Raw genomic sequence first — 26,818 nt, 5'->3', positions numbered from 1 at the left:
CAAGCTTATTTATGTTTGCAACTCCCTTCCCCAACTAGACTAGTGTTAAGTGTTTGAGATTTTACTTTGTGTTGTAATTAATATTTTTTACTTATATACTTATCCATAGTTTTACATTGTCTAATTATCTTTTTGCTTATGTTTATATTTGGCATAATCTTAGTATGCTTGTTTTAACCTACTGTCTACTTTATAATCTTTCTGCTTATCTTTACATCTAGTGTCACTATTTATTCAGATGTTGATCAATTGTGTTTCTCGGTCCAACATTTTCAGGTTTCCTTCCCCCCGCCCACCACTTTCCTGGCCAATCTTCTCACATCCTCTCTGACATCTCACTCCTACCCGCCATCTTTTCCACTGCCTCTTTCCCTGTTCCCTACCCCTTCATATTTCCTCCTTCCCTCTTCCCTCACCCTCTGTTTGGCTCCCTTTCTACCCTTTTCCATTACAAATAACATATGCCTTTATTATTACACAGCTGTATTGGCCAACTATTTGGTGATCAGAGCTCTGGTAACTCTTATCACAACCTTATCTAACCCCCAATGCACAATTAAGCTAAATGGCACTTAATAAATTTGTTTCTTCTTGATATGACCCTCTTGTGTGCTCAAATGTTACAGGGTTTGTGCCAAATTGGGCTTCAATATTTCCTTTATCTCCTTCTTTTTCTTTCCTACCATGGCTACCCAGCTTCCTCCCTCTCGATTTTTTTCCAAAACCTGGTGGTTCCACATGTGTTCTAATTCTAGTATATATCTCTAGGCTCTCTATATGTCAGAGCACCTGTCTCCACCCCCTTGTCACCAATGTATAGATTTTATACATCAATATCAATTAACTTTATTTTCCCAGAAGATGAACTGTGGTCCTGGGAGTCTGTAGGAAGAAAAAAATGAATATTGTCTTTTTACAAGAAACCCATTTCACTGGCATGCATTATCAACTTCATGCAAAATTGAGGAAAAAGTAACATAAGGATTGAAAAGTACACAATCTAGGGTAAAAAGACAAGTCCAAAATGAGTGAACTGTGTCATGCATCATTATACTTAATCTATGATTTTGTACTAATTCCTTTGTGTCAAAAAAAACTAATCCCACGTACCTAGTTCACTATGCTGAACTAAGACAAAGAATTGATGAAAATGTAGCAAGATTTAGAAAAAAGTACACATTTAGACAAAAGTACATACTAAGGGAATTGTGCCAGGTAGCACGTTGTATAATGTAAAGAAGTGTATGAGGACACATCTGTATACAGGGGCATATACATGTTTGAGGGTGCCCGTGTGCAGCAGACCTCATTCTCTGAGCAGCGCCCCCCATCGCACCACTTCCTACCTAATGCCAGCAAGTGGGTTATCCTCCTCTGCGCTGCAGTCTTTTGAGTGATGTTCGGGAAGATGGTGCATACAAACAAAATTGCAAAGGGTCTAGCACAGTGCCAAAGTCATTGCATTCACTGTCCAGCACCATATTTCAGAATATGCCACTGGAAAGATGGTGCCATGGATGACAAGAGACTATCTTGCCAGCACCAGGTAAACATACTCTGTTTGCAGGGTGTACTGTGTGGGGCCCAGGAGTGGGCTGGGCTGGGAGGCAGGCCATCCCCTTCTTTTTACCTGTAGCCTCTTTCACAGTCCCCTTCTTCACCCCTGCAGTTTCTCTCAAAGTCCCCTTCTTCACCTCTGCAGTCTCTCACACTGTCCCCTTCTTCACCCCTGCAGTCTCTCACACTGTCCCCTTCTCCCCTGCAGTCTCTTTCACTGTCCCCCTTTTTCACCACTGCAGTCTCTCTCACAGTCCCCTTCTCCCCTGCTGTCTCTCCCACAGTCTCATTTTCCCCTGCTGTCTCTCCCACTGTCCCCTTCTCCCCTGCTTTCTCTCCCAATGTCCCTTTCTCCTTACAGTGTTTCCCAAAGGTCCCTTTCTCCCTTTTCATCTCTCTCACAGTCTCCTTCTTCCCTGCTGTCTCTCCCACTGATTCCTTCTCCCCTGCTGCCTCTACCACTGTCCCTTTCTCCCTTGCAGTCTCTCTCACAGTCCCCTTCTCCCTTGCAGTCCCATTCTTCTCTCACAGTCCCATTCTCCCCTGCAGTCTCTCTCTCTCACAGGGCTCTATTTATTAACATTATTTTTACTAAAATAAAGTGAAAAATGGTGTTTAGTATCACCTAAAGTTACTACAGGGCAATTGGAGCAGAATTCATAAAATTCTACTCCAAGCCCTAATTATCACTTATTTTTAGTAATCAGATCATATTTCCCATAATTGTAATGGGAAATGTGATCTGGCCAAAGTTACTAAAAATAAAATGTGAAAAACTACCAGGGAAAGCCCTGTGATAATAACGCCACCTGGAGGTGGCATTATCCAGGTTCTCCCCCAGTTACCGGACTCCTGCTCTGCTCTAACAGGCAGAGCAGAGCCCGGATCCGGCCCCAGTGATCAGCTCTGTGGTCTAAACAGACCACATGCTGATTTACTATAAAAAAAAAAATTGTAAAAAAAAAAAAAAATTACTTGAGTCCATGGACCAGTGATCGGGGCTCCAGTGATGTCCTCCCTCCGGTCAGCTGGTCTCCCATACTGCACTGTGGCCCGGTCATCACCTGACAGGATCCCAGTGCAGTATGGGATGTCAGTTGACCGGAGGACATGGAGGACATCACCGGAGCCCGGATCATGCAGGGGGGGTCGCGGGGGGTCCGTGATTGTGAGGGGGCGGGCTTAGCAATGGGGGTGAAGCTTAGTGCCTGGGGGGTAGCAGCGGCGGTCGGTAAGCGCATGCTGACCGTGACTAGTGTGAGGACAGGATTTGTAGGGACAGAGCTTTATTGCAAGCTCTGTCCCTGCAAGGGATTTGTAGTAAATCCCTGTGATATCACCTGAATTCACAATGTGAATTCACTCGGTAATATCACACTACAATCTGCATTACCAATGCGAATTGTAGTAAATAGAGCCCACAGTCCCCTTCTCGACTGCAGTTTTTCCCACTGTCCGCTTTTCCCCTGCTGTCTCTTCAACTGTCCCCTTTTTCCTAGTCTCTCTCACTGCTTGATAAATCTGTGCTTCAGCCCCCTCCCCATATATGCCTGTGGTCCTTTCCCATCAGTGCCTCTGCTCCCTATACCCAAATGTGCCTATGCCTCCTCCCTACATTTGTGCCTCTGTCCCCTTACTGCATGACTGGTGGCTGCGATCAGAATTGTTGTGGATGGATGGACAACCAATCGTGTTCAACACCACAAAACTGAACCTAAGGATAGCAGGTAAGCACAACTTTCTGTTACTAAGGGGAATATTTATAACAATCCACATTTTTAATGCGGATGTGATAAATGTTCTGTGACCAAATTTGCAATGTGTAAATTCACAATATCACACAAATGTACTAAAATTCTCTTGTTAGGAGACAGGCTTAGAAAGGAGCCTGTCCTGGTGAAGAGCAGGAAGCTATCACACTGCTTCCTGGTTCGGATCCTCAGCGCACACTGCACATGCACGGCTGTCAGACCTGGAGAATTTGCTAAATAATAGCCCATAGGCTACTATATAGTAATGCCATCTGGAGATGGCGTTATCCTATCAAGCACCAAGTTCTGTAATGCTTCACAGTATGCTGGTAGAAAAGCCAGGGCCACTTGCTTGTAATTGCCCCCCAGGCTGAAAGTTGTCAGCCAGCCCCTAGTGGGGCCTCTTGGATCCAGGGGACTGTGTGTATCACACCATGCACACATTGTAAATATGCATATGTCTACTCTGAACGGGATGAAGTTTATAAACCGTCGAACTAAATGCTGCCGGTCTATATCCCAACAGCAGAAGCCCAACAAGGACTTAAGATAGGCGTCGAAATACCAACGCCTATCTTAATCCTGACGCCAGAATGCCAAAGGACGCAGGACCGATTGAGCTAAGTCTGGCCATCCTTAGCACTTAGCGACAGGGGGAGGTTAGGTTTAGGCACCCCCCAGGGGGACTTAGGGTTAGGCACCCCCCAGGGGGACTTAGGGTTAGACACCCCCCAGGAAGGGTTAGGGTTAGGCTAGGAGAAGGGGGGTTAGGGTTAGGCGCCACTGGGTAGAGGTTAGGGTTAGGCACCTCCTGGGTTAGATTTAGGGTGCGAGGGAGGAGGGTTAGGTTTAGGCACCCCCTGGGGGGGACTTAGAGTTAGGCACCACCCCTGGAGATTTATGGTTAGGCACCCCTAAGGGAATGTTAGGGGGGGGAGAATGGTAGGGTTAGGGGACTTACCTGCTTCACCTGAATTCTACTATGTCAGGCTTCCGGCATCGGCATTTCATCCCGGCTATTGAGTCGCCGGGAATTCATACCCAACCCGTCTGCACATCTCCTCCCACGTGAGACCCTTAAATGCTATCAAAAAAGCTCTATCCCTCTAGTGAAAATTACATGATATGTTTGGGCATACTATGGAGGTATTATTCACAATGAAATTGTCAAATTGCCAAAATGTGAAAAAGTGTGTAGTCATAAAGAGGTTGCAGCCTTCTGGTTTGAATAGGTTATGTCACACAGTGATCACAAACACTGATGTATAAATATCAGTTTTTGATTTTGGTTTGTACAAAGGAACATAACAGTAGCTGTTATTTTTATTCCCACAGAGGATGGCATTCAGTAGAATCTGATTCAAGCTTGTAACAACTAGCAGACATGTCATCACGATGACAAATGACCTAATCTAATTACCAGATTGCTGTTGTTCAAAAGGTTTTTTTTCTAAATTCATCTATTTAACAAAGATAAGTCTGTATTCTCAGTAGAAAGGAGAATATGATAAAGGTCATACTATGTGTCCATTCAGTAAATTAAAACGTGTGTTGATTGATCATGAATAGACTGGGAAAATATAGTTCACCAGATAGCAGTTAATTTATTTTCATTGTACGGAAAAGATTTCAGCTTTTTGAGAAGTTAGGCAAATGTTGGAAATGTAGTGTAAGATTGGTAATTGCTTCTAAATGTAAACACACGTCAAATAATTACACATGCATACAAATCTGCACACCAAGGGGTATATTTCCTAAAGTGAGAGCTTTTAGAAATGGAGAAATGGCCTGATCGCAAGCGGGTCGATGGTGGGCCAGTGCGCATGCGCACAACGAAGCCGGCTCCGTCGTGCGGGTGCACGAGACCCGGATAGCGATGGGCAAGCCGTCGCTCCAGGTCTCGTACCAAAGGGGGCGTGCTGTCGATGTTGAGTGACAGCACGCCCCCTTTGGTGGATGGGCCGGGGGCGTGGCTGGCCAGACGGAGGCGTTCCCATGGGAACGCCTTCCGTCTGGGGCCGGCCCCACTGACATCACAAGTGATGTCAGTGGGAGTGCTTTCGGCTCTGGTAGAGCCGAAAGCACTCTAGGGCTTGTGGCAATGAGACCCTACCACAAGGGTCTCATCGCAAGCCCGATGATCGCGATGGTCTTGACCATCGCAACCATCTTCCTGGCCGCTCGCTATAGCTGTGGGTGGGCACCCACAGCTATGCGGGCGGCCAGGAGGCCGCTCTAAAAAAAAGAGAGGGCCGGCCCTGATTCAGAGCGAGCACTCTGTCAGAGCATCCAGCTCTGAATCAGGCCCGTTGCCCATAGCAACCAGTCAGATTCTACTTAACATTTAACTAGCACCTTCTAGAAGATAATAGCTAGAATCTGATTGGTTGCTATGGGCAACAACTCCTCTTCTAAAATCTCTCACTTTAGTAAATAAACCCCTAAGTATTTTTTTAACTACTTTCCAATCTATTGATTTAGCATATCTATATTTATTTAAAATTTTAATACTATCACAACATGGTGGTATGATGCATTTTTCAAATCTAGGAATATTTGGGGTATATTTATTAAAGTGTGGGTTTTTAAAAGTGGAGATGTTAGCAACCAATCAGATTTTAGCTATTATCTTCCAGAAGGTGCTAGTTACATTTCAAGTAGAATCTGATTGGTTGCTATGGGCAACATCTCCACTTCTAAAAACCCGTACCTTAGTAAATATACCCCTTTGTCTTCATAAATAGAAACAGAGGGGGTGATTTAGTTTCGGACGGAATTGCAAAACTGCATGCAGGCAGCTTTTCAATTCCGTCCTTGCTATTATGCAAATGCAGCAGGAACTGTATGATACCCCCTGCTGCAATTGTGATCCCTGCTCTGCGACCAAGGCCGCAGGCTGGGATCACCATTGCGACCATCGGTCATAGTGGTGAACGGTGCCGGGCCGCCGTCCAGCTGAGTAAGCTGAAGCTTATATAGGTTGGCCGGCTTGCGAGGGTAGGAAACTGGTAAAGTAACATTGTTGTAAACGAGTGTCAAATAAACTATTAGCACTTCTATTTTTTAAAGTATTCTTACTTTGCAGCATTTTTTCACACCTGCCTAAACTTTATAGTCCATCTCATTATCATTAAAATATGTTTACCACTTGTGTGGTGTATTTTAGAAAAATAGGTGAATGTGCTGATAGTGTCTAAAATAAATCACTTCTTTTTCAATTGGCTAATGTAATCTTAAAGGACTGTCAAAGTTAAATAATTGGGTATGATCGCTTTACAATTATTATCTGACGATATAGTTGTCTATAGTCTGATGGCATGATACTAGGTCGCTACTTTGCGTCGGTGCAATCCGATGCGCACATATGTGCATTCACGTGCATACACACAGATGCACATATGCTACTTCAACCCACAGACGCACATATGCGAACGCATACACACATAGGCACACACATAAGATGGTTCCCACACATTATAGTTAATAACCAGAGTTATTAAAGGTATTGTTAGCTAATAATTATGATGTAAGATGTACTTAAAAGAGATCTAAGGTTGAGAATACAGTGGACATTCATAGATGGGGGCTCGCGACTGATATCACGCTACCGGAGATTACGCAAAGCATACTGATCTCGTTTCCTCAACAAAGAGTGGATGCGTCATACACGGGTAAGAACTCAAGCTGTTCAAAGCCTGTTTATCACTTTATGTTGTGAAACCGAATGTCCGTTTTTGTGTACTTTAAGGAGCGCTGATAAGAATCTAGGGACAGAGAGAAAAGTCAGTTTCTTTTATTGTCATTTTAGCGCTGCAATAGGCGATTCGCACATAGCGTATGCATCTTCCCTGTACTGCTGCCACATGTTTAAGCAATTGTTTTGATAGATAGTCTTGTTGTATTTATAGCGTGATCACTTGTTATGACCTCAGAATAGTTATTGTCACTTGGGAAAGCAATTTTTCTGCACAGAAAATAATGGTGGATATGAATGTGAACGGGTGCTTGTGATGTGAAATTTTACTGTTGAAATGATACAGGGAACTGGGTAGGTGTCTGACGAGGCAAATTGCTACTGGGCCAGTATACACGGCAGGTATAAAGGGAGGAGTTTTTCGTCCAGCCCCCAATAGTAATCGCAAAGTTCAGTTATAAGTTATTTTCTCTGGGCAATGCGATCGGACTGCATGGTGTAAACCGTGATTGTGAATTGGGGTTTTGTGGAAGGAAATCGCTGGCAAGGTTAAATGTTAATGGAATACTTAAATTCTACCAGGCAGACACGGTACACGGTAGGAAGCTGGCGGACAAAGCTTGTGAATTTTTCCGGAGTTCAGAATAATTGCATAGGCTATATTCTGCTCCTCATTGTGTACGCTAACATTCACGCTTAGCGGTCGGCTGTGCTCAGTGGGAGGAAGTGAGTGGATGCAGCTTGTAAGATTCGTCCACCGGTTGAAGTCCTTAGTAAAAAGAGGGAAAGCGTTGTACCAGATAGGTGCTAAGTGGTCACTAGGGATGGTCGATGAGATGCTGCTTATGGAAGGGCTGACTGGTTTGGCAAGGTATATAATGTATGTGGAGTATGGTGTGTACACTATGGCGTACTGCGACATATGGGTCAAGATGACCACAGGATGTATGAAACCATTTCCCAAAGTTGGCAGTTTTGATTACGGAGGTATTAAGTACTGTTAGAGATAACATATGTTTAGTCAAATCTCTAAATAAAAGAGTAAAGTACAATGATTGTTCAAAGTTATGGCAGCATGAGGGGAACACGTGGCAAGGTGGTGTATACACGCTGCAAAGCAGCGTACTCACACCGCAAGGCAGCGTGCACATGCCGCAAGGTAGCGTGTTCATGCCGCGAAGTAGCGTACACGCGTGGCAAACTAGCACGCTACGAAACAGCGTACTCATGCCGCAAAGCAGCATGCCACCAGGTAGCGTACCCACACTGCAAGGTAGTGTTACCGTGCATAAAGAAGAGAGCGCATGTGCACCTCCGTCACCCTATGCGGCCACAGGTGAAAGTACAGCAAATACCAAAAATAAAAAAATCGTAACAAGTAACTTATATCCTGTATTAAGTCACCTTAAGGAAAATGTTGTTGTAGAAGATGATGAACCCACTGTAATTTCAGCCATTGCCCATGCTGTTCATATGCTAGATGTTCCACAGAGACAAGGTAAGGGAACGATCCAATCAGCAGGGGCAGCGGCTGAAATTGGTGAGAGTAGTGGAGAGCGTAGTAGAAGAGGGAACATCCCTGGTACCGAAACAGTAAGTCCAGAAATTAATCCTGAACATAGTGATGTGGTAGGTATACATCCTGTCCATACAATAACAGTTCCCAATGGGAAACTGGACAAAGATGGTATAGTTCTCATCAGGAATGTAGCAATGCATTGTCCATGGACGAGAGCAGAATTGCATTCAATTATGTCAGACTTCCCAGATCCTAGGAAAGAGTTAGCCAAATGAAAGAAATTTGTGAAAGATTTATGTAAAGCTTATTAGCCAACTAATAAAGATTGATGAGTGGTGTTAAGGGCCTGTCTTCCTTCCCATACTGATGTACAAAAGTTTATTGCAGATTGTATATTGGAGGAGGATGAATCCTTAACGGATGAGGATAACCGTGTAAATATAAAGCGAATAATCACACAGTTGGCCATATAATTTCCAGTGGTAGTGAACTGGAGCAAAATCTTCAGTATTAAACAAAAAGATAGTGAATCTGCAGCAGTATTTCACCAGAGTGCTGCTAATGATAACCCAGTACAGAGGGATAGCAGATATAAAAGATGATGTACACCACAGGGAAGTAGCTGTTGAGGTACTAATGGATGGTCTCAAAGATAATCTAAAGACCAGGGTGCAAACCTCTCTACCTAACTGAAGAGGAATTATTGTAGATGCACTTAGAGAATCTGCTATACAACATGATAAGAACTTTTCCAGGAAGAAAGAGGCACAGAGTGAGAAGTTAATGACAGTGAGCATTCAGGCTCTAGAGGGATTACCTACATACAAACCACAAAGTTGTTATAATTGCAATCAAGAAGGACACCTAAGGAGGGATTGTAAATTGAGAAATTGGGGGTCACCTAAGAAGGGAACACATAGATACACACAGAGAGGGAACTCACAAGATTCAGGAAATTTCCAACAGTTACCCGCTCACATAGTGACAGCAAACACTCTGCTGGAGGATGATAGTCAGTGCTAGGGGTCAGGTCATACCTGTAGTCTACAGCTAGTCAGGTTAACTGAGAATACTAGGGAAGAACCTACAATGACAGTTGATATATCTGGTACTAAACATACTTTTCTTGTAGATACAGGGGTGACCAGATTCATGATAAATTCTCCATTTAATTTAAAGGTTACCAACAAGACCATATCAGCGATGGGAGTATCAGAAAGAGTGCAGCATTACTCTTTAACTAAACATGCAAAGGTTACTATCGGGCCGCTGCACACCAAGCCTTCCTTTCTCCTGGCAGCAGCGGCTCCTACTAACCTGCTGGGAAGGGATTTGCTGTGTAAAATGGGATGTGTCATATACTGTACCCCTGATGGTATATTCCTAGATATGCCAGAGAAGGTTGCGCATGAGGTACAGGATATATTTGATACACCACAAAGGTTAATGCTGCACTCTGCCATTCTAGAACAAAGTCCATCTCAGGTAAAAGAGAAGTTATTGCAAATACTTGGTTCCCTCTGGACCAAAGATGGACAGAACACTGGATTGATGGCAAATGTAGCTCCTGTAATGGTTAACTTGAAGAGTGGTAGGCAGGCTCCAAAAATCCCTCAGTACCCATTAAAGCCTGAGGTGGAGCAACAAGGGATTTTAATTCGTACAGCAAGTTCAGCCAATAGTCCCATTTTTCCAGTGAAGAAGACTGGGGGGAAGGTCTACAGACTAGTACCGGACTTTATTGGAATTAACAAAGTTGTTGAAAGCCAATTCCCCATAGTGCCCAATCCAGCTGTCATCCTCATGCAGATTCCACCATCTGCTACTCATTTCACTGTCATTGATTCATGTTCTGCTTTCTTCTCTGTTCCTCTTCACCCTGACTGTCAATATCTTTTTGCATTCTCCTACAGAGGGATACAATATACATGGACATGATTGCCCCAGGACTTCATAGATAGCTCCAGTATTTCCTCCCAAGCCTTACACAACTGTTTGCAATCTTTTCAACCAAGCAATGGGTCTGTCCTCATTCAATATGTAGATGATTTATTGTTGTGCTCTGATTCATTTATGTCATGTTTAAATGATACTAAACTGCTGTTGCTTCATCTTTCACAAACAGGGCACAAGGTTGCAAAGGACAAATTACAGCCAAGCCAGACTAGGGTCAAATACTTGGGACACTGTCTAACCCAGGGGCTAAGACACTTGACAATGGACAGAATTCAGGCCATAGAGAGCATGACACTTCTGCAAAACCAGCAGCAGATCCGTACCTTCTTGGGGATGTGTGGATACTGCAGGATGTGGATCCCAGATTTTTCTATTTTGGCATTACCATTGCAGGACTTAGTTTCATCCACAATTGGACACTGTGGCAAGATCACTCCTGATGTGTTTAAGAAGTGTAGCTGCAACTGCTCTTCTGTTAAATAAGAGCAAGGATGTAGTATTAGGGCATGATACAACTGTCTATACACCTCATGCAGTATCTGCTTTGTTGAATTCTGCCCAAACCAGACATGTCTCTTCAGCAAGGTTCACGTGATGGGAACTAGCTCTGATGGCACCTGCAAATATTACCATTAAACGGTGCAATACGGTAAATCCAGCAACGTACTTACCATATGTGCCTCAAGAAGCACAAAGGGTGGAAGGAGGTGAGTTTCTGGTTGGAGGTGATTTTTGCAGGTATACTGATACACATGGAATATTTGATTCAGACCTTTACAGCAAGATCAGATATACGTGATACACCATTAGAAGATGTAGATTTGATGTTTTACACGGATGTTTTACAGTTGCCATAGACAGACAGACATAGGAGAATTAGGCACAGGTTATGATGTTGTAGATGACGTGGATGTCATAGAGGCTGAACCCCTTGGTCCACCTCACTCTGCCCTGGTTGCTGAACTAGTGGCAATAAGGAGAGCTTGTGAGTTGGCATAAGGTAAATCAACTAACATATACACTGACTCTAGGTACGCCTTCAGGGTAGTATATGATTTTGGGGCTCTTTGGCATCTTAGGAACTTTATGACAGCAGCAGGCACACCAGTAGCACATTCACAACACATAAAAGGACTTCTGACAGCAATCCAGTTACCAAAGGCAGTAGCCATCATCAAATGCAAAGCCCACACATGCGAAGAAGACCCGGTGTCGATGGGCAATAAGAGAGCAGATGAAGCTGCCAAATGGGCAGCAGGGTCATGTGTAAACTAACAACTAACAAAGTGATGGTCTTCCAGACAATAGCCACACAGAAATTAATTGAAATGCAAGATTTGTGTTCCCTACAGGAAAAGGTGGTCTGGAGATCGAAGGGATGTGGTCAGGAGTCCTCTGGACTGGAGAGATGGACAAGGTAGGCCTGTTGCTCCCAGGGCATACTACCCAAGCCTGGCTGAGGCAGCACATTGCCTGACTCACCTGGGAAAAGACGGTATTTGCAAGTTGGTCAGAGCATATTGGTGTGCACTAGGCTTTTCTTCTCAAGCTGGAAAGAAGGCAATGTCCTGTCTGACTTGTTTGAGGAAAAATGTCGGGAAGACAATACCAACCGGGCCATCCCATATCCCTCCGACAGATGGACCTTTTCAGGTAATACAAATTTACTTCATCCAATTACCACCTTGCAGGAATCTCAAGAATGTATTAGTTTGTACTGATGTATTTTCTAATTGGGTAGAGGTATATCCAGCTGCCACTTATACTGCTGTTTTTACTGCTAAGAAGATTGTTCAGGAGTTTGTATGCTGATATGGTATCCCTAGAATCATAGAAAGTGATAGGGGTACTCATTTCACTGGTGATGTTTTCGAGAACATGTGTAAATTTATGGAATAAATAGTAGACTTCACACCCCCTACCGACGGGAAGCCAGTGCCAAGGTGGAGAGGGTAAACAGTACTATTAAGAATAAACTGAGTAAGATCATGGCTAAAACTGGATTAGGATCGCCAGAAGCCCTACCGCTCATCCTCCATAGCATCAGAACCACTCCGAGACCTCCTCTTAATCTGTCCCCCTTTGAGATACTGTTTGGAAGGCAAAGTCATTTGATTATAGGTCCAAAGGATGATTTAAAGTGTAGTAATGAGGATACTGTGCAATATCCTTTAAAAATGAGTAGACAATTGAAACAATAGCAACAGAAACTGAAAATGTTGTTACCTAGTATGCCAGAAACAAACTGAAATGATGTTGAACCTGGAGAATATGTTATAATCTGAAATTTCTTACGCTCAGGTTGTTTGACAGACCAATGGGAAAGTCCTTACCAAGTGTTGATGACAAGTACCACATCTTTGAAGGTAGCAGAAAGAGATACTGGGTCCATTCCACTTGCTGCAGAAAGGTCAACCACCTGAAGGAGGTACAAGGCGAAGTCGAGACAGACAACGTGGACCTGTCAATTGTGAACCTGTTCCAAGAGAACTAGAGGCTGCAGTCAAAACACCTGAGCCAGAGACGTGTACAGACTACTATCCCAGCAATGGAGTGGCGATTTGTTTCTCTTTCTTGTTCCAGAGTTCTTCTCATTTTTATTTGTTTCAGGATGTCTTATTCCTGTGACGGGGGACAGATGATGGAGAGGGAGGCCAATAGTGATGTCTATAGAGTAAAGTTGGAGGAGAGAGTGATAGAACAATCAGGGCAACATATGGTCAAACTCAGTTCAGGGATTGTTAAGAGATCTGTTAGCCATGGAACTTGGAGACAGTGTGAGGGGCTATTGTCTGAGGAATATTGTATCTGTGAGTACTGAGGATCCATAGTTGATGAGAAATGCATCTATAGATGCCAGTCCAATAGTAATCTGTATTTGGGTGGACATCCTTTAGAGGATTATCATTCCTTAGTAGGTAAGGTCTTAAACCATACTGAATGTTGGGTGCGCACTCACGTGCCTCAGGGACAACATAATGTATGATTAGTACCCTTCCCATTAAATTTCTCTAAGGTCCTTGAATAACGAGGAGGGAGTTCCATAGACGGGAAGTATAACATCACCAGGTCCCCTAGTTTAAAGCTCCACCAATACTCAATAGATCGGTCTTTGCTGTGTCTAAACATTTCATACATAGAAAGACTGGAGAATTGGGAAGCAGACTTATTGGATCAGACAATGGCTCGCCACACCAGTAGCAAAGAACACCAGAGGACAAAGGAACAAGCTGAATGTGGTATCTATTGGAAAAGTTCCTATGGGTTATTGTCAAAATGTTATTCAGGCTGAAACGTGTCTTGAGCAGATGAGGAGAATAGGCATAGGTAGTTTTGTTAAAACTTTATGTGATATTGTGCAGGATCATAATATACCTTATGTCCTCCCAGATAATGTATACTATGTTTGTGGAAGAAGGGCTTATTCTTGGTTGTCTCCAAGTTCCAAGGGTTTATATTTTATAGGTAAAATTGGTCCCAGAGGTAATGATCTTTACACATGATGAAATGATTGGTATCCATAAAACCGCACCACCTCCATACATACACACACAGTATGAACATTGTGACAAAACAAATATGATACCTGGCGAAGAACATATAGCCACACAGTTGATTAGTGAAACAACTAGCTTCCAAATATTGGTAGCATTAGATCCCACCAGGATCACTCTGGGAACTTTAAATTTTAGAGATATCCAAGACCTGGCTAAATTAATAGACAACATCACCAAGATGTATGATGACACTTTCAGGTATACGGGTAAGGAGCTACAGGCTTATAAAAAGGAATTGGTACAACATAGGCTAGTGTTAAACTACCTGACATCTATTACTGGTGGATATTGTGTGACTTTGGCCACCCAATTTGGTGTCAAGTGTTGCACGTATATCACCAATAATAGTAATGACCCCAAAGAGGTGATTGACCAGAGAATGGATGAAATCCTACAACTAAAATGGGAATTTCAGAGGGACCATAATACTTCCTTTTATGAGACTAAGTTAAAGCTAGAGAAATGGTTCTCATGGTTAAATCCTGTAAAATAGTTCTCCAGTCTGGGAGAGTGGGTACAGGAGATGATTGCTAGTGTAGGTAAGCTCCTTATTCTTATACTTGTTGTCATTTTAGTAATTGGTTTATGTGTCAGATGTGTTCCTACTGTGTTGAAGTATGGAAAACATACCACCAAGGTAAACAGTGAAAATGAAATCATAATGGTGCTGAGTAGTGGTAGTAGGTACTAAGGTTGATAAAGAACTGCATTACAATCCTGAAATTGAATGTACCATCAGATAATGAAATGTGAATAGGCTGAGTCAGATATAATAAAATGTATTGTAAATGTTCCATTAAACATCATAGATAATGTAGTCTCAATTCCCCCAAACTTCCTTTATAGGTTAGATGAGGTCTCACATCCTACCAATGGTCCCCTATAGATCCGCAGATGGTGTATAAGGGTTGTTTTACCCTTTCCTGAAATGCACTATTGATGTTTCAATTACCAAGTTGTGTCATACCGTTTAGAACATTGAATAATAATTTATTACGTCTAACTAAATAGATTAAGAATAGAATATGATAGCATTATGTTTGCTATCAAAGGGTGGACTTTCAATGTCAAATAATTGGGTATGATCGCTTTACAATTATTATCTGACGATAAAGTTGTCTATAGTCTGATGGCATGATACTAGGACTCTATTTTGCGTTGGTGCAATCCAATGCACACATATGCATATTCACATACATACACACAGACACACATATGCTACTTCAACCCACAGACGCACATATGCGAATGCATACACACATAGGCACACACATAAAATGGTTCCCACACATTATAGTTAATAACCAGAGTTATTAAAGGTATTGTTAGCTAATAATTATGATGTAAGATGTACTTAAAAGAGATCTAAGGTTGAGAATACAGTGGACATGTCATGTTTAGTATCATACTAAATCCCTGTTTATTTGCAGACATCCGTTTCTATCAGCAAAGAAGTCGCATCATGCTTCCACTAGTTATGGATGATAGGGAGTTATTGAGTAGAATGTATTACTTGTATGCAGTGATGTAAACAGTTTTAACCAGTTCTTCGGCGTGAAGCTACACAATGTGACCGTCAGAGGACTGATCCATACCCCCGATGACACCGTATGAACTGACCAATGACCAGATTGACAAGAAGCAAGAAAACCTGTCAATTTGTCCCTTTATTAACTCTGAAACTTGTAAGGTATATAGGCTTGCGTCCTGACCCCAGTGTACAGACATCTTCTTTGCGTCCGCAGACTTCTGGATTAAATGACTGTATACTGGGACCAGTGTGCAGGTGTATGTATCAGCTGTACTTATTCTTTTATTGCTTTTTACTCTAATTGTTAAACTTACATCGTGTTACCCCTTTTTACATAAATAACTTTTTGTGCTTTGGAACCACACAATTAGACTGGAAAGCAATTCTTTCTTAAGCGACTTGCAGCACAAAATAGTGACTGAATGGCATTCATAGGACAGTGCCAGAACTCCAGTGAAATGATTTTGTTTGGAGTGAGGAATACAACAACTTTAAAACGCTAAATTATGTTTTTATTATGCATTATGCTTATTTTCTTTATTTGCTAAAAGAAAATTGTTTTCTCAAGACTTTCAATGAAGTCTAAACAACACAGCTTTCAAGATCCACAAAAATTAAGGTACCAGGTGTACATTACCTGTAGGGAATTGTTTACATAAGTTAATTATAAACAATTATTCCATGTTTAAAATAAACTGGAACTACAGATGTAAATATATCTCTTGCATGGTGAGAGTTTAATTGCTTATTTTTATTCACAGGTGTCACCGTAAACCAACTATGAATAATAAACACTTGTGATAGTGAGGTACAGAAGTAGCATAAAAAGCTTATTTTCTACTTTTTAATTAACGGTATAAAAGGAGTTATTTTATTTATTTCTCTACAGTTTCCCTTTTTCTTTTTCATTTCTACAGATTAGTTGTTTTTGAGTTTCATCAGCTGAAGAAAAATACTATATAAACGTTATCATAAAATGGACAACTCTTCTTATAATAAGTTTACAAAGGAGTGACAAATTATAGTTTGATTGCAAAGTGCTTTTAATAGACCTTTTATTTTATAACTAATATAATATAGAACTGTATTATAAATTAGACACCAAATAATCTAGTAAATAACCTAAAATCTTTGTAAAACATCCTTTATCCTCCAGAACTGTAATATTCACAATTAGCAGTTTATTTTTACAGCATTTCACCAGCTGTGAGATTGACCTGGCTGTTGCTGTAAAGTAAGTGCTAATTCATGTTAGTGGGGGTCATTTATGTGCAAAATGTCTGTTGCTCAGTAAAAAAGCAGCTGCAGACATGGCCGAAATTAGGATTTTTGTCACCCGGGGCAAGACAGTAATTTGGCGCCTCCCCTGGTAATACCCCCATAGTAATGCCCACTGCAGCAGTGCACCTATAGTAATGCCCTCTGAGGTAATGCCCCTGTAGTAGTGCCCCTATAGTAATGCCCCTGTAGCAGTGCCCCTAAGGTAATGCCCCGTAGTACTGCCCATATAGTAATGCCCCCATTGTAATGCCCCTGTAGTAGTGCCCATATAGTAATGCCCCTGTAGTAGTGCCCATATACTAATGCCCATATAGTAATGCCCCTGTAGCAGTGCCCATATAGTAATACCCCTGTAGCAGTGCCCATATGGTAATGGCCCAGTAGTAGTGCCCATATAGTAATGCCCCTGTAGTGCCGCTTACACAAAAAAAAACAATACTTACCTTAACCCCGCTCCAACGTCTAAGCGCCATCCGGTCCGCCCGGCTGCTCCTGGGAACTATGGGAGAGAAATCATGACGTCTCTCCCATAGTGCCCGTGGGGAGAGCCGAAAGCTGGACTTCAGGAGAGAACTCCAGCCTCTGGCTACCGTGGCACTGTAGGGAAGGGACCGCCTGCCCGCTGGTAATAAAATCTCTGCGGGCGTCCAGCTTGGTGCCCCCTGTGGTGCCGGGCAGGAGGACACTGTCAGCGGGTGCAGCGGCGTACCCAGTGCACGTGCACCTCCAGTCTCCCCCCTAGTTGCGGCCCTGCTCTGGATAAACTATAAATCTCTGTTTGCCAAAGTGCACCTTGGTTCACTCTTAGGTATATGATTTTAGAGTGCAACATGGCAGTGTTTGTGGATGGGCACATGTTTGCATAGGAAAGGCCATTTCTAGTAAAATACTGTACCTGTATAAACTCTCAAAGTATACAGTGTGACAAGCTTCAAACATAGAGAAAGGTATTCTATGTAAAAAAAAAGTCCACATGTTGCATCATTCAAATTATTCATTTAGGGCACAAATGAGTAATATTTTAGATTTCATAAACACTTTTGCATAGAATGAGACTGATTCACAGTTGGAGCAAATGGCCATTACACATCAACTGATCAAATTTTTAATAAATTTTTTATCTAAGGCTTCTCAATTTGTATTGCACTCTGTACTAAATAGGACATCAATCTGACTTCAAATCTTAATTTTTTTTTATCACATTCAGTATTTTCAAATGTCAGAAATCCAAACAACACCTTTGTTTTCGCAGACCATAATTAAGATATTTAAAAAAAAAAATATTCAGAACATAATCACACAACTTGGTTTAAAGAAGCCAATAATTCAAAGATTACAGGCTGAAACATTTAAAAATAAATAAAAATGTTTTTAGAACCTTAGTGTTTTTTCATCAATGATACCAAATTTCAAGTTGGGATCTCAATGAGATCTTATATTTTTAGCAAATTTTGTTTATAGTAATTTGAAAAAGTCTGTTTTTTTACTATATTGCAGACAGATATCAATAACTAGAAAAATATTTGCCAATTCATTTGGGCTGGTTTCTTTCTGAATCTTGGCAGTATTTTTTTTTACATAAATTAGTTTCATTATATGTCTTATACTTTGGAGATCACAATATTTAAGGATGCACTACACTACGGTACATTATACAGTACATTAAGATTTGTTTTCTCTGAAATTTAATAAAATAAAAGTGTGTATTAAATTATTTGAGTAATATTATAAATCATCATAGTGAATCAATTTGATTAATTTAAAAGCAAAAAGATCCAGGTCTCTGCTATTGGCAGGGACTTGGCTTTCCATGCATTGACAAATAGTGATATAGTGAAGGTGTTGACCAAAGCAGCAATCATATTTTAGCTGTCAAGTATAGTCTAGAAAAGTAAAAGAAAACATCTAATTGGTTGCTTTGGGCAACACCAGTAGTTTTTAATTTTTACTAGTTTTGATAAATACTGTAGTGCTGTACCTCAATCTTGTCAGCATGTTCATAATTGACTAATAATATGAAGGACATATACAACTGTTCAGAAGTAAGTAGCAAATAGAGAAAATGTGGCTTTCAAAATTCACTAAACTGCATCCTAACATCTGTATCTTAGTAGGTGGACATGATACACATTCTGTATGTGTGTGTGCATTATTCATCAGAATATTAAATGAATGATAATACGTGTTTCCTTGAATGCTAATACAGGTTGAGTCTCCCATATCCAAATATTCCGAAATACGGAATATTCCGAAATACGGAATAATTTTGGCATGACTGAGATAATGAAACCTTTGATTATTGATGGTTCAATGTACACAAACTTTGTCTAAGGCACAAATTATTAAAAATATTGTATAAAATTACCTTCAGGCTGTGTGTATAAGGTGTATATGAAACATAAATTAATTTTATGTATGTACACAAACTTTGCTTGAGCCACAAAATAATTGAAACTATTGTATAAAATGACCTGCAGCTGTGTGTATAAGGTGTATATAACACATAAATGCATTCTGTCTGTTTATTGGGGTCCCATTCCCAAGATATTTCATTATGATATTCAAATATTCCAAAATACGGAATATTCTGTTATCCAAACTACCCCTGGTCCCAAGCATTTTGGATATAGGAGACTCAACCTGTATTGCATTCAGTTAATTCTAGTATTGTTTAAAAATAAGTATCAAAATTTGTTCTGATGATGTTTCTCCCAGAAAAAATACAGTGGACAGGGAAATTTGAGGCTTCAGTTCACATTAGGAAAACAATAATGCGCTAATGGAGACAACATTGATCCCATTTGTATACACCTGCGAAGTGAACACTGCCTACTACATTGAAGAGTATTTCATGGTAGTGGTGCAAGCTGTGGGACCCGGCAGCGGTGGGACCCATGGTCTGTGTGGGTGTTGGTGAAATTCAAAGATGGCCGCAGCAGGCCAATCAAATCTTGTGATGTCATCACCCCACCCTCTCGGCTGGCTTATATAAGCCAGCGCGAGGTGGTGTCATGGCAGTCTGGCATGGGAGAAGGAGCTGTCAAGATCTCCCAAAGAAAGATGACACCGGAAGTCTTAGTGAGCGGCGGCCATGCAAAAGAGCTTATACAGGCTGCCGTCTGCAATGTGAAGAGGACACCAGAAGCCCTCGGGAGGTGGCAGCCATGCAAAAGAGCTAACTGGCTGCCACCCCCTAGGTGAGGTTACCGAAACCCTGGCGGGTTGGTGCCTGCCAGGAGAAGACGCCGAAGCCCTGGTGGGCCCCCCTCTACACGCCTTTCTGTCTCACCCATTCACACGGCTCTGTCTCCTCGCCCCATTCACACCACTCTTATCCCATCTAGGCAGCTGTATCTTCTGCTCAGATCTCAGTTGATTAGACTGCATCTGTGTATTCTAATGAGTATACAATTTTGTGAATTAGCAGCTCCTTTTGTGAGTGACAGCAATATCACTCTGTGAGAGTGCTGAATCTGCAGTTATTCACAGGATGTGATGGCATACAATATTTGTATTGCCCAACGAACACTTCCATTAAGGAGTCAGCCTTATTGATCAGAATTTCATTGCTTTTTTAAGTTTTGAGTGGCAGAAATTCAATAGGTTTTGTGAAATTTCAGATCATGTCTAAGAAGCCTTAATTGGACATGTAAAACAGTATTGTTCTTTGTCTATGGAATATATATATATATATATATATATATGCACACAAACATACTGTACTCAGTACTGTGCAAAAATACTGCAAAGTAAGAATGCTTTAAAAAATAGAAGTGTTAATAGTTTCTTTTTTGTCAATTAACTAAATGCATAGTAAATGAATAGAAAAGAAATCTAAATAAAATCAATGCTTGGTGTGACCACCCTTTGCGTCAAAACAGCATATATTCAATTATTCTAGGTATATATATATATATATATATATATATATATGTTTTACAGAGATAGGAGTGGCACTCACAGTTTAATGCTTCCAAAGCCTGGGGTGCAACCTTAGTACTCCCCCAATACGGAAATGAGGCAGCACTTATAATCCAATAAAGAAATTTGAGAGCACTCACCAGGACTGCTTAAATGTTTACATTTTTACTCACATTGCAGATACAAACAAAATCAACAGTTCGGTCATACTGAGTGACCTTCCCCAGGACATAGAGACCAAGACATAGGACAAGACAGTAGTGTACCCTCAGTGTAAGCCGAAAGCAAATTACTCTCAAAAGGGTTAAGTTTTGTACCTACGTGGGGAAATTTTTGATAACAAAACTAAAGGAGGTCCACAGGCCAAGGAGTTTTTTAAAAAGCAAGCAAATTTGATCCCCCGTCGTCAAATGCAAATCTGAAGACATTTTTGAGAATGGTTGGTAGAGAGGTTATGGAGGCTAACAAGATGAACACGAGACACTTTGACAATCTTGGGGTGGAAGAAAGGAACACCCTAAACTTTTAAAGAAAAAAACACTCTATTGTTATTAGGAAGGCGGATAAGGGTGTAGCCATTGTGCTCCAAGATGCTTCTGCGTATGACATGGAAATTATGAGGCAATTAACAGATTCATTGACGTATTTGAAGGTGGGCTACAATCCAGTCCCTAGAATTAAGAGGGAAATAGACCAACTGATTACATTTGTGAAAGGTGGATCACATCACTTCCGGTTTCATCCCATGAGACCAAGTCCTGAGGGTAATTAAGGAGGGTGGTTTACACTGAGGGGTATACTGCTGTCTTGTCCTATGTCTGGGTCTATATGTCCTTGGGAAGGTCACTCAGTATGAAATGTCGACTTTGTCTGTATTTGCAATGTGAGTAATAAAAATCAATGTTTAAGCAGAAGTCCTGGTGAGTGCTCTCAAATTTCTTTATTGGATTTTATATATATATATATATATATATATATATATATATATACATACATACAGTCAGGTCCATAAATATTGGGACATTGACAGAATTTTCATATTTTGGCCTCTATTCACCACCACAATGGCTTTGAAATGAAACAAACAAGACGTGCTTTAACTGCAGACTTTCAGTTTTAATTTGAGAGTAATTACATCCAAATCAGGTTAACGGTGTAGGAATTACAACGGTTTCTATATGTGCCTCCCACTTTTTAAAGGGCCAAAAGTAATGGGACTATCAACTCAAAAGCTATTACATGGACAGGTGTGGGCTATTCACTCATTATTTCATTATCAATTAAGCAGGTAAAAGGTCTGGAGTTGATTCTAGATGTGACATTTGCATTTGGAATCAGTTGCTGTTGACTCTCAATATGAGATCCAAAGAGCTGTCACTATCAGTAAAGCAAGCCATCATTAGGCTGAAAAATCATAACAAACCCATCAGAGAGATAGCAAAAACATTAGGTATGACCAAATCAACTGTTTGGAACATTCTTAAAAAGAAAGAATGCACCGGAGAGCTCAGCAACACCAAAAGACCCGGAAGACCACGGAAAACAACTGTGGTGGATGACAGAAGAATTATTTCCCTGGTGAAGAAAAACCCCTTCACAACAGTTGGCCAAATCAAGAACACTCTCCAGGAGGTAGGTGTATATGTGTCAAAGTCAACAATCAAGAGAAGACTTCACAAGAGTGAATATAGAGGGTTTACTACAAGATGTAAACCATTGGTGAGCCACAAAAACAGGAAGACCAGATTAGAGTTTGCCAAACAACATCTAAAAAAGCCATTACAGTTCTGGAACAACATCCTATGGACAGATGAGACAAAGATCAACTTGTACCAGAGTGGAGAAGGTAAGGAACTGCTCATGATCCAAAACATACCACTTCATCAGGGAAGCATGGTGGTGGTAGTGTCATGGCGTGGGCATGTATGGCTGCCAATGGAACTGGTCCCCTTGCATTTATTGATGATGTGACTGCTGACAAAAGCAGCAGAGTGAATTCTGAAGTGTTTCGGGCAATATTATATGCTCATATTCAGTCAAATGCTTCAGAACTCATTGTACGGCACTTCACAGTGCAGATGGACAATGACCCGAAGCATACTGCAAAAGCAACCAAAGAGTTTTCTAAGGCTAAAAAGTGGAATGTTATGCAATGGCCAAGTCAATCCCCTGACCTGAATCCGATTGAGCATGCATTTCACTTGATGAAGACAAAATTGAAGGGAAAATGCCCCAAGAACAAGCAGGAACTGAAGACATTTGCAGTAGAGGCCTGGCAGAGCATCACCAGGGATGAAACCCAATGTCTGGTGATGTCTATGCATTCCAGACTTCAGGCTGTAATTGCCTGCAAAGGTTTTGCAACAAGTATTAAAAAGTGAAAGTTAGATTTAGGATTGTTTAGTTTGTCCCATTACTTTTGGCCCCTTAAAAAGTGGGAGGCACATATAGAAACTGTTGTAATTCCTACACCGTTCACCTGATTTAGATGTAATTACCCTCAAATTAAAACTGAAAGTCTGCAGTTAAAGCACATCTTGATTGTTTCATTTCAAAGCCATTGTGGTGGTGAATAGAGGCCAAAATATGAAAATTCTGTCAATGTCCCAATATTTATGGACCTGACTATATATTGCCATATATTAATGGCAGTGTAAAGATACTGACCTGGCAGCTATAATGAGAGTGCAGCAGGGGCTGTTATTCCTGTGAAGACAGTATGATTTATGAGTATTTTTTCTATTTACTAACCTAACTATCCCCCCCCCTAACCCTCCCTTAGGGGTGCCTAACCCTAACCTCTCCCCCAAGTGCCTAACCCTAACCCCTCCTTCCCCTAGCCTAACCCTAACCTCCTGGGGGCCTAACCCTAAGTCCCCCCCCCGGAAGCCCCTAACCTAACCCTCCACCCGGGTGTCGCGCCCGGTGCCTGGCTTACCTTCGATCGGTAAGCGGGTGTTGGGCTCCCGGCGTAGGTCTAATGACAGGCATCGGGATTTCGACACCTGTCATTAGACACTTGCCAGGATTAGACAGTCAGGATGCTGACGGTCGGCATTTAGACAGTCAGCATTCCAGCCTCATACCATTCCCACTGTAGTGTTTTATTGTCTCAGCCTCAATCACAGGCTGAGCATCTAGGGGTCAGAGGAGTGTGTGCTAAGCCCTGATTTGAGTGAATTATTACCTCTGTAGTTGGGTTTACAACTGTATAGTTTTTTTTAGAACTGCACTTATTGTGTTGAACTGTACAAAATCACAAACATTTTGTATTCCTGCCTCCAACCTGCCCATAGAAGCCAATCAGATGTTGTTCATTGTTGTTGTTGTTGTTCCAAAGTTAATCATAATTGTAGGATGAAGATGCTGAATTGTCCATTATCTACCTTTTTGTCTTTTGTCCTGATAATGTGGTATAGCTGACATGTTTATTTCCTCTAGGGATATAGGACCTCATTCAGAGTCGGTCGTTGCGGCCGCACGGTCGTAAGGTAAAAGGGGCCGGAAATGCAAATGAAGCGCTTAAGATGGGATCGTTAGCTGGACGAGCGAGGGGAGGATGCGGCCGTAAGACTAAAAATACGCCCCCCTCTTTTTCACATCACACGTCATCTCCGGGCATGTAAGGATTAATCGAGACCATCAGGAACCATCGGAGCTGCTCGTAGACCTTAAGGTTGACCATACCCTCTCTTAAGCACTACGATCTAGTCAGTGTAAAAACCTCCCATGTCACATGTGCCATGACACTACTTAGTTAATTATGCACTCCCATAAAATGCCGTTGCGTAGTCAGGCACGCCTACGTTCGGATCTCCACTCCCCCGTTCACAAGCACCTTCCCCTGTTACCACCCACAAACGCCTCATCTTGTCACTCAAACTAACGACCTGGCTGTGTTCAAGGAGAGAGCAATTTCTGATCGTAATAGCTAGTTTGCGCACGTGCATTGCCAATTTTCCGCATGTGCAGTTTAGCGAACATCAGTGGCGTACGACCGAGCGGCCGCAGCGACCGACTCTGAATGAGGTCCATAATTGCATCCCTAAGTATATGTTTTTTGCAATTATTTCAGTAGATCTCTTAGGGCTCGATTCAATTGAATGCAAATTAAATAGCACCAGGAAGGAGCTCCCAGAGATATTCAATTCAGTGCGGTTAGGTCGGAGAATGCCCATTCTCGCGCCCCTCATGCCTAAAACATGGTGTTTAGTCATGAGAATGGGCATTTTCCAACTAAACTGCCCGGTGTGATGCAATATTTCCATGGCGCTAAGGGCAGAAAACAGCATCGCGCCTGTACTTTTGTCGAATTTCTGCTCGCTCCCTTGGAGGGGTACAAGAAGAAATCCTTAACAGCGCGCTGAATTGAATAGCTGTGGGAGCTCCTTCCCGATGCTATTTAATTTGCGTTCCATTGAATCAAGCCCTTAGAGTAGACTAATTTTTACCTAGGTCTAGGGATAGTGAAGTGTTTTTCCATTTATTTATTTTTCTTCCTGTTGGTGCCTTGTAAAGCTGGGTACACACTAGACGATAAATTGGACGATTTGACAATTTTAGATGAATTGGAATGACAAATCGTCCACACCTTCTAGTGTGTACGAGCTATTGCCCGCTCTTGTGTGTCGTGCATTGCATCTTCAGATCTGCCTGATGTGCAGGCTAATCTGAAGATATCACATGCTGTGCAGTGCATATTAATGAAGGACCGTTCATGAAATCTTCTAGTTTGTACCGCCAATCTTGTTTGGTCCGAGGCGAAGCTAAATCTCCCCAACGATCGGCAAGATTTGCTGGTCATCTAGTGTGTACCCATTATTTAGTATTTGCATCAAAGGTTGTGTACCCATATACACAGTATGCTTCTTTTGTCTGTTTTTGATTATTGTGTCCCTTCCACACTATGGACCCCATTCAGAGTCGGTCAAAGCGGCCGCATGGTCGTACGGGAAAAGGGGCCGGATATGCAAATGATTCCCTCGCAAGTTGCGTCCCTAAGTTCGGATCGGTAGCTTGCTGACCAAGGGGAGGAAGCGGCCTGAAGACAAAAAAATATGCCCCCTTCTCGTATGGATTACACGTCATCTCCGGGCATATAGGGATTAATCGAGACCATCGGGAACCATCGGAACTGGTCGTAGAGCTTAAGGTTGACCATACCCTCTCTTAAGCTCTACGATCATGTCAGTGTAAAAACCTCCCATGTCACATGTGCCATGACGCTACTTTGTTAATTATGCACTCCCATAAACCGTATGCACTCCCATAAAACGGCGTTCGTATAATTAGGCACGCCTGCGTTCGGATTTCCACTCCCCGTTTTCAAGCACCTTCCCCTGTTACCACCCACAAATGCCTCAATCTGTCACTCAAACTACCGACCTGGCTGTGTTCAAGGAGAGAGAAATTTCTGATCATAGCGGCTAGTTTGCGCACGCGCTTTGCGAACTTTACACATGCGCAATATAGTGAACATCGGTGGCGTACGACCGTGCGGCCGCTTTGACCGACTCTGAATGAGGTCCTATATTGCCTACCCAATAACTCCTTTCTTTTTTACTTTTTACATCCCCCCTATTATGCAAAAAATAATAAATATGAATTAAAAAACAAATAACATTTTGAAACAGTTGCTAAATACAGTACAGCAAGTTATATGTGATAGAGGTAAAGGTTAACAATTTAGCAGCCCCAATGTACCTTTCCAAATGACTCCATTAAAATCATTGAGAAAGGTTACATGTTGCATTTTAGGAATATGTTTCAAAGAAGGAAACTGTCCATTACTATAGAATCAAAGACTACAATATTTTAATTTATTTTCCCACTTTGTACAACAGGCTTTTAACATTTTGTTTAATTATTGAAGTGAGACATTTATGTTTCCATGTGTCCAGGTACTTAAATATTACAATGTGATTCTGTATCCTTTGCTGAGGATTGTACTTTATTGCATGACAATTAAACCCATGAAAAACTTTAAAACTGAATCCCAAAAGTATGTTACATTTCTTGAAGACAGTAGTACAAGACAAATGTATTTATATG

Source organism: Taudactylus pleione, unplaced genomic scaffold (assembly GCF_031769625.1).
Source record: "Taudactylus pleione unplaced genomic scaffold, aTauple2 ptg000015l, whole genome shotgun sequence".
NCBI classification, from domain to species: domain Eukaryota; kingdom Metazoa; phylum Chordata; class Amphibia; order Anura; family Myobatrachidae; genus Taudactylus; species Taudactylus pleione.
The sequence above is the reverse complement of the archived record's forward strand: the minus strand, read 5'-3'. Positions refer to the sequence as shown.